Source organism: Priapulus caudatus, unplaced genomic scaffold (genome assembly GCF_000485595.1).
Source record: "Priapulus caudatus unplaced genomic scaffold, Priapulus_caudatus-5.0.1 Scaffold488, whole genome shotgun sequence".
NCBI classification, from domain to species: domain Eukaryota; kingdom Metazoa; phylum Priapulida; class Priapulimorpha; order Priapulimorphida; family Priapulidae; genus Priapulus; species Priapulus caudatus.
Genome location: NW_014577549.1, coordinates 46,819 through 52,931, shown reverse-complemented (window position 1 = coordinate 52,931; position 6,113 = coordinate 46,819). Strand labels below are relative to the sequence as shown.

At 46.2% G+C, this 6,113-nt stretch overlaps 1 long non-coding RNA gene across 1 annotated transcript; it reads left to right on the top strand.

Annotated features, from left to right (window-relative positions):
- The first annotated feature begins 2,554 nt into the window (after positions 1-2,554).
- LOC106810943 lies at positions 2,555-5,116 on the top strand. Its single transcript, XR_001394082.1, has 3 exons — positions 2,555-2,619; positions 2,654-2,656; positions 4,928-5,116. It is a non-coding gene; the product is annotated as an uncharacterized LOC106810943 (long non-coding RNA).
- The last annotated feature ends 997 nt before the right edge of the window (positions 5,117-6,113 follow it).

Sequence of the window (6,113 nt, the reverse complement as noted above, 5' to 3'; positions counted from 1 at the left end):
GCGCGCGGGGGGGGCCCAGAGAAAGAGAGACCGCTAGACAGCCCGCCAATACGTCGCGGCGCGCGCGGCACACCCGCCGCTCACCACACCCCCAGGGCACCCACAGCACACGACACCGCCGAGCACGCCAGCCCCGAGCGGCACCACCCCCGAGGGCACGCCAGCCCACCCGCAGCACATCACACACACATGCGGCGCGAGGGGCGGGGTCACCGTACACGACAGCTGCGGGCGCGTACAGCGCACACACCACGAGCGAGCGCCACACCCAGCACCACCCCGGCAGCGGCCGGGTCAACACACACACGGCCGCGCCGCGCAGGGCGACAGTGCGGGGTTGCGCAGGCTCACACACATGCGCCTGTTGGATGGGGTCTCAATGGGGCCGCGGCTGAATCTTCCACACCACACAAAAGCAACCGCCTCCTTCCCATCTGAACCATGCACAACACTACGCATGCCCCCACGCACTGCACACAGCGTCTTTACGTGCGCACATGTCCGTGCCCGATGCACGTCATGTATCCAACACCGCACCAACGCACATTCACACACGTGCACATTACCACGCACTCCTGGCACGCATTGTCACGTACACCATGCACCCACCGCACGCCACTACGCTGTAACGATGCAACACCCCGACCCATCACGATGTGTACGTGCAGCTACCAACAGCTCCCACCGTACAACCACGCATCACCAGCCGCTGTACGTGCATACCACGCCCGCAAGCATCCACTACGCATGGCACGCAAGGTTACGTACATCACGCACTAGCTGCAGGAACTGCACGTACAGACACACACACCCAGAGACAGAAGAAGAGAGCGAGAGCGAGGAGCGAGAGAGAGAGAGCAGGAGAGAGAGAGAGATAGAGACGAGCAGAGAGAGAGAGCGAGAGCATGAGAACAGGGGGCGATGAGAACATTATCGCTAGCCGAAGCCCAGAAATTGAGAGTGCAACGACATGAGCCGCATGTGTAGTTTCTTAGCTAGTTCATGCGCAAACCCCGCTGCGGGCTATTTCGGGCAGTTTTTGTGCGAGGAGCTCACAGACTAACTTCGTCTGCGAGGAGGTGAGTGGGCCATAGCCACGCTGCCATGTCGTTGCCATGCTTCAGGGAGCAACAGCACGCGGCATGGCATCCTCGGCTACAGCCGTAGCTGAGCGGCGGCTTCGTTTACTCGCACCCGGGCGACGATGAACGCATGATAGCCGCTCCACGCGCAACTAGAGGTTATTCGCCACTTATCATCGTCATCATCGTCATCGCGTCATCATCCATCGTCATCGTCAGTCGTATCGTCATTGTTCCTCGTCATCTCTCGTGCCGTCCTGTCATCGTCATCGTCGTTAATTCCGTCTTGCTGTTATCGTCCGACGGCGGTTCTCAATGGCATCTTTAATCTCGCAGCAAATCATACCAATATCTACGCTCCCTACAAACCCGCAGGTATAAGAAGCCTCGATCTTCAGATACATGTTACGCTAAAATTCCCATTCGACCTCCTTAACATCAGAAATCCTGTTTAGGCTACGATTTTAAGTACAGGTTTTGTGCTTAATTTTCCTATGCGCATGCAAGACCTTAACATAGCAAACTCACCGTAAAATACAAAAAGACGGAGCTCAACACTACCGATGCTGTTCCAGCACCTTTTTTTGGCACGCATCTTTTTGCATGTTGTTTTGTTTCCTTGGATACATACTGTATCATACAGTATGGTAAGCACTGAAAAACTTACACTGTAGCCCATCATGGGTATTAATTAGCAAAAATTGCAGTCCTTGTAAGAAAATTTTAACACAAGTATAGAATCAAGTATAAGCTTATACATATTAAAAGTAGAAACAATTAAGAACCTATTTAAGAACCTTTTGAGCCTAATTTTTCAGTAAGCACCATTTACATAAGAACATATTGAGGCTAACTTGGAAAAATCTATGTTCTTATACGCGGGTTTTTACTGTACTGTGAGCTCGTCTGTGTTGTAAAAATTCACTGCATTTGTATTGCTACTTTCATAACATTTCTTCAGCAAACCTAAACAGTTTTACGTAATTAGTACTTTCGAATGTTTACACAGAGTTTACACATCCGGGACACAGCCGAGCTATAGCAATTTTCCTTACAGTTCTTTTCTATGATAAAACAAGATAATTTATTATTCGATGTTTGTTCAGTACAAAATTGTGAAATTTGTTTAAATCATGTTATCTACGTTACATATGCAATCAGCAAACAAATATAGTGTTTTCTTTCCAGGAACTATTTGCACTAGCGTAGGCCTACAGTTAGCGTTCTCAGTCGCTTCGCTTTTAACAACAATTTATGTGCATCTATGTTACCCTATACGCCAAACGTTTTTCCGAGAAAGTTTTCAAAATGCTCTACCTCGGAGCACATTTCTGGCTCAATGAGAACATTTCGTGATGATTTTATACTGCAGGTATGGTACACACAGTATAGGTGTATTTATGCATTTTGTTGCGAAGATTAGCCACTTTAACGACTTCTACGGGCTTCAGAAATCGCGCCGTGGCAATGAACGTAGCTGTTAGTTAGGAGCGGGGTTTAGGTATTTAGGTGCAGTTATATGCAGGTAGTAGGGGTTGTAGGGTTTTATGTAGGGTTGTAGTGTAGTGAAGAGTGTAGGCGTAGTAGTGGTAATAGTAGTGGTAGTTGCAGGTATGTAGTGGTAATAGTAGTAGCGGCTTTAGGTAAATAGTGGTAGTAAAGGCCTTCTTCTTCTCGGGTCGCTACACACTCGACCTATCCACTACAGCACACAGGACCTGGCACGGTCGTTGAAAACAACTCCAGGTCTCTAGGTCTACAGGGCTCTGGTAATAAGCGGCATTCCATGAGATGTCTCATAGTCTCGTTATCCCCGCATGTCGTAGAGATTGGAACGCGTAGGTTGAGGTTTATAGCAGAGAACAACAATTTGTCCAAGAGGGTACGTTACTTGTAGGACATTCAGAAAGTTTAACCCTCTGAAAAGCAATTAAGATAGTCATTGATTTCACTGTTTTTTTAATCCAATGTTGGACATCTGCAAGGAGAATACCCACAAGAATTTATTTGTTATTTGTCCTTGGGATGATTATGTAATTAAGAAAACATGGTGCGTTACGTATGGGACCGCAAGGGGACCTTCTCTTGAACTTGCCCAATAATCATCGCAGTGCTTGGATAGGCGGTGGGATTTGCTGATACAACGCAGGTCTTTGTCTGCATTTCCTGTCTAGTTGGGATTCAGGAGCTCCCGATGCCGCATGTGCCGCCAGTTAGCGTGCGTGCGTGGAATGGGCCGTCTCCCGTCTCGAAGGGTTGCTTGAGTGCGTGTGTCCGTATGTGCGTATACGTGTATGCGTGCGCCTGTGCTCGCGTGTGTGTGCGTGCATACTGTGTGTGCGTACGCCTGTACACGTGTGCGTCTGTGCGCGCGCGTGTGTGCGTGCATACTGCGTATGTGTACGTCGGTACGTGTATGCTGGCATTGCTGGGTGATACTGATAGCCAACTATCGGTAAATGTAACTGGTGGAAGAACATGTGCAAGTCTTAAGCAGGCTGTCAACCTCCCAGACCCTGACCTGGCTTCCGGTACACATAGCATGCCGTTCCACATGCTATAGAAAATAGCTGCAACTGCAGTCTAATTATAGATTGGTAGCAACTTTATTTAGGAGCTCTGTGGTGGTTAGTAGCACGTTACAGAACGCCTGAGACAAGTAAGCGTCTGTGTTGCCTCGTGTTCCTGGTACATGTAGAGTTGTGTAATGTTTATGTGAGGCTTGGGGTCAGCGGGGAATGAACATTGAACATGTTCACACATTTCTTGGTGTTTACAGACATGCGGACAGATGTTTCTAACATTTGTTTGGACGAGATGAGGTCTTTGCCGTACGTCACCTTGTTTAAAAAGTCTGGTTCAATCATTCATACATTTTGATAGAATACTGTATTGACTAGTGAAGTTTTTTAAATCTTTATTAAAAAACATCACATTTGATAAACATAAGAAATCATATTTTGCATGTTTAGTGTGAGCAGTAATTACGGATGCAAATCGCCTGTATTTGTACAGTGCACTCTACGCCTGATTTATATATTACATGTTAAATATTAATAAGAATTTAACAACTTTTTGCTGTTCCTTATTTACCATTTACTGTAGTGTGAAATATTGATGTATAGATTAGTATTTTTTGGCAGTTGCAAACCTTACAGTGATTAGGCGATGCACATATAAATAATGGCTTCTAGAATGTAGCAGAACTTTATATGTGGTTATTTCTAACGATGAATTTCCAAGTATTTCTCACTTCAGGAACATTTTTCTTTAAGTAACTTGTTTGGCAGCTTTGTGGAGAGTTGGTTTATGAACTTGCCATAATATGGGTGTATGCTTTCTTGCGTGTGTCAGTGCGTGTAGGGTTCGTGCGTGTATATCCACCTTATAGGAACGCACAATTGCGTGCGTGCGTGCGTTTGTGTGCGTGCGTGCGTGCGTGAGAGTGCGTTTCTTTCGAGGACTATTGCAATCTAGGAGCGTAGGCCACTGTAGTGTTCTCAGTGACGTTCGGCTTTTAACAAAGTTTATGGCATGGTATGTACGACTATAAGCCACAACTTTTTCGGCGAGAAAGTTTTCATAAATGCCTACGCTCGCACATTTCTGGGCTCAAGGTGAGAACATTTCGTGATGATTATACATGCAGGTATGTACACCACAGTCAAGTGTATTTTATGCATTTTTGGTTGCGAAGGATTTAGCGCACTTATGACTGACTTCGGTTAAGTCGGGCTCAAAATTGCAGTGTTAATTTGTGCAGGTAGTTGAGCGTGGTTTGAGTTAAGTGGGAGCGGGTTTAGGAATTAGGTGCAGTTAATATATGAGGTAGTTAGTGTGGTTAGTAGGAGCGGGGTTTAGGTATTTTGGTGGAGTTAGGTATTATGCAGGTTAGTAGTGTGTACGTTAGGAGTGCGGTGGTTTAGGTATTTTAGTGTGCAGTTCATGATAGGCAGGTAGTAGCTGTGTAGTTAGGAGCGGGGTTTAAGTGGTATGTGTAGGTGTGCTAGGTTATATATGCAGGTAGTAGCTGTTGTTAGCTGACGGTGGTTTGAGGTGATTTGGGCAAGTTATATATGGGATGGTAGTAGCTGTTAGTTAAGGATGGGTTTGAGGGTATTTAGGTGCAGTTATATTATGGCAGTAGTGAGGGTAAGCATAAGATTGTATGGTAGGGTTGTAGTGTTAGTGTATATGATGTAGGGCGTAGTAAGGGTAATGTAGTAGGGTTAGTGTTGGCAGTAGTGAGTAGGGCGTAATAAGTAGTGGTATGTGTGCAGGTGTATGTAGTGGTATAGTAGTACGCGTGGTAGTGTGGCAGGTGATAGTAGGAGGTATAGGTAGTGGTAGTGTGTCAGTATGTAGTGGGTAATAGTAGAGGTAGTGTGCGAGATATAAGGGGGTATAGGTAGTGGTATGGTGTTGTGGTAGATAGTAGGTAGAGACTTTGGTAAATAGTGGGGAGTAAGGCTTCTCTGCTCGGGTTCGCATACAGCACTCGACGCGTAGCCACTACCGGACCCAGGACTGGCAGGTCGGTGTGAAACAACTCAGGGCTTGCTAGGTCTCAGCAGGGCTACTGGTAATAAGTGGGAGCATTCATGCAGATGTCTCATAGTCCGTTATTCCACCGTCATGTAAGTGAGGTATGGGAAACGCGCAGTAGGTGTGTGAGGTTTTATAGCAGAGTAACAAACTAATTTGTCCAAGAGAGTATAGTGTTACTTGTGGACGACGTTAGAGATGTTTAGATCGCCTCTGAGAATGGCATATTAAGATAGTCATTGATTTCACTGTTTTTGTTTAGATCCATGATTGTTTGGAACATCTGCAAGGAGAATACTCACAAGAATTGGTATTTGGTTATGTTGTCGCTTGGCAGGATAAGTAATTAAGAAATACCATGGGTGGCGTTTTACGGTATGGGCCCGGCAAGGGAACCTCCTCTTGTGACTTTGCTCATAAATGAGTCACAGTGCTTGGAATAGGGCGGTGGGATTTAGCTGATACAAGCAGGTGAGCTTTGTCTTG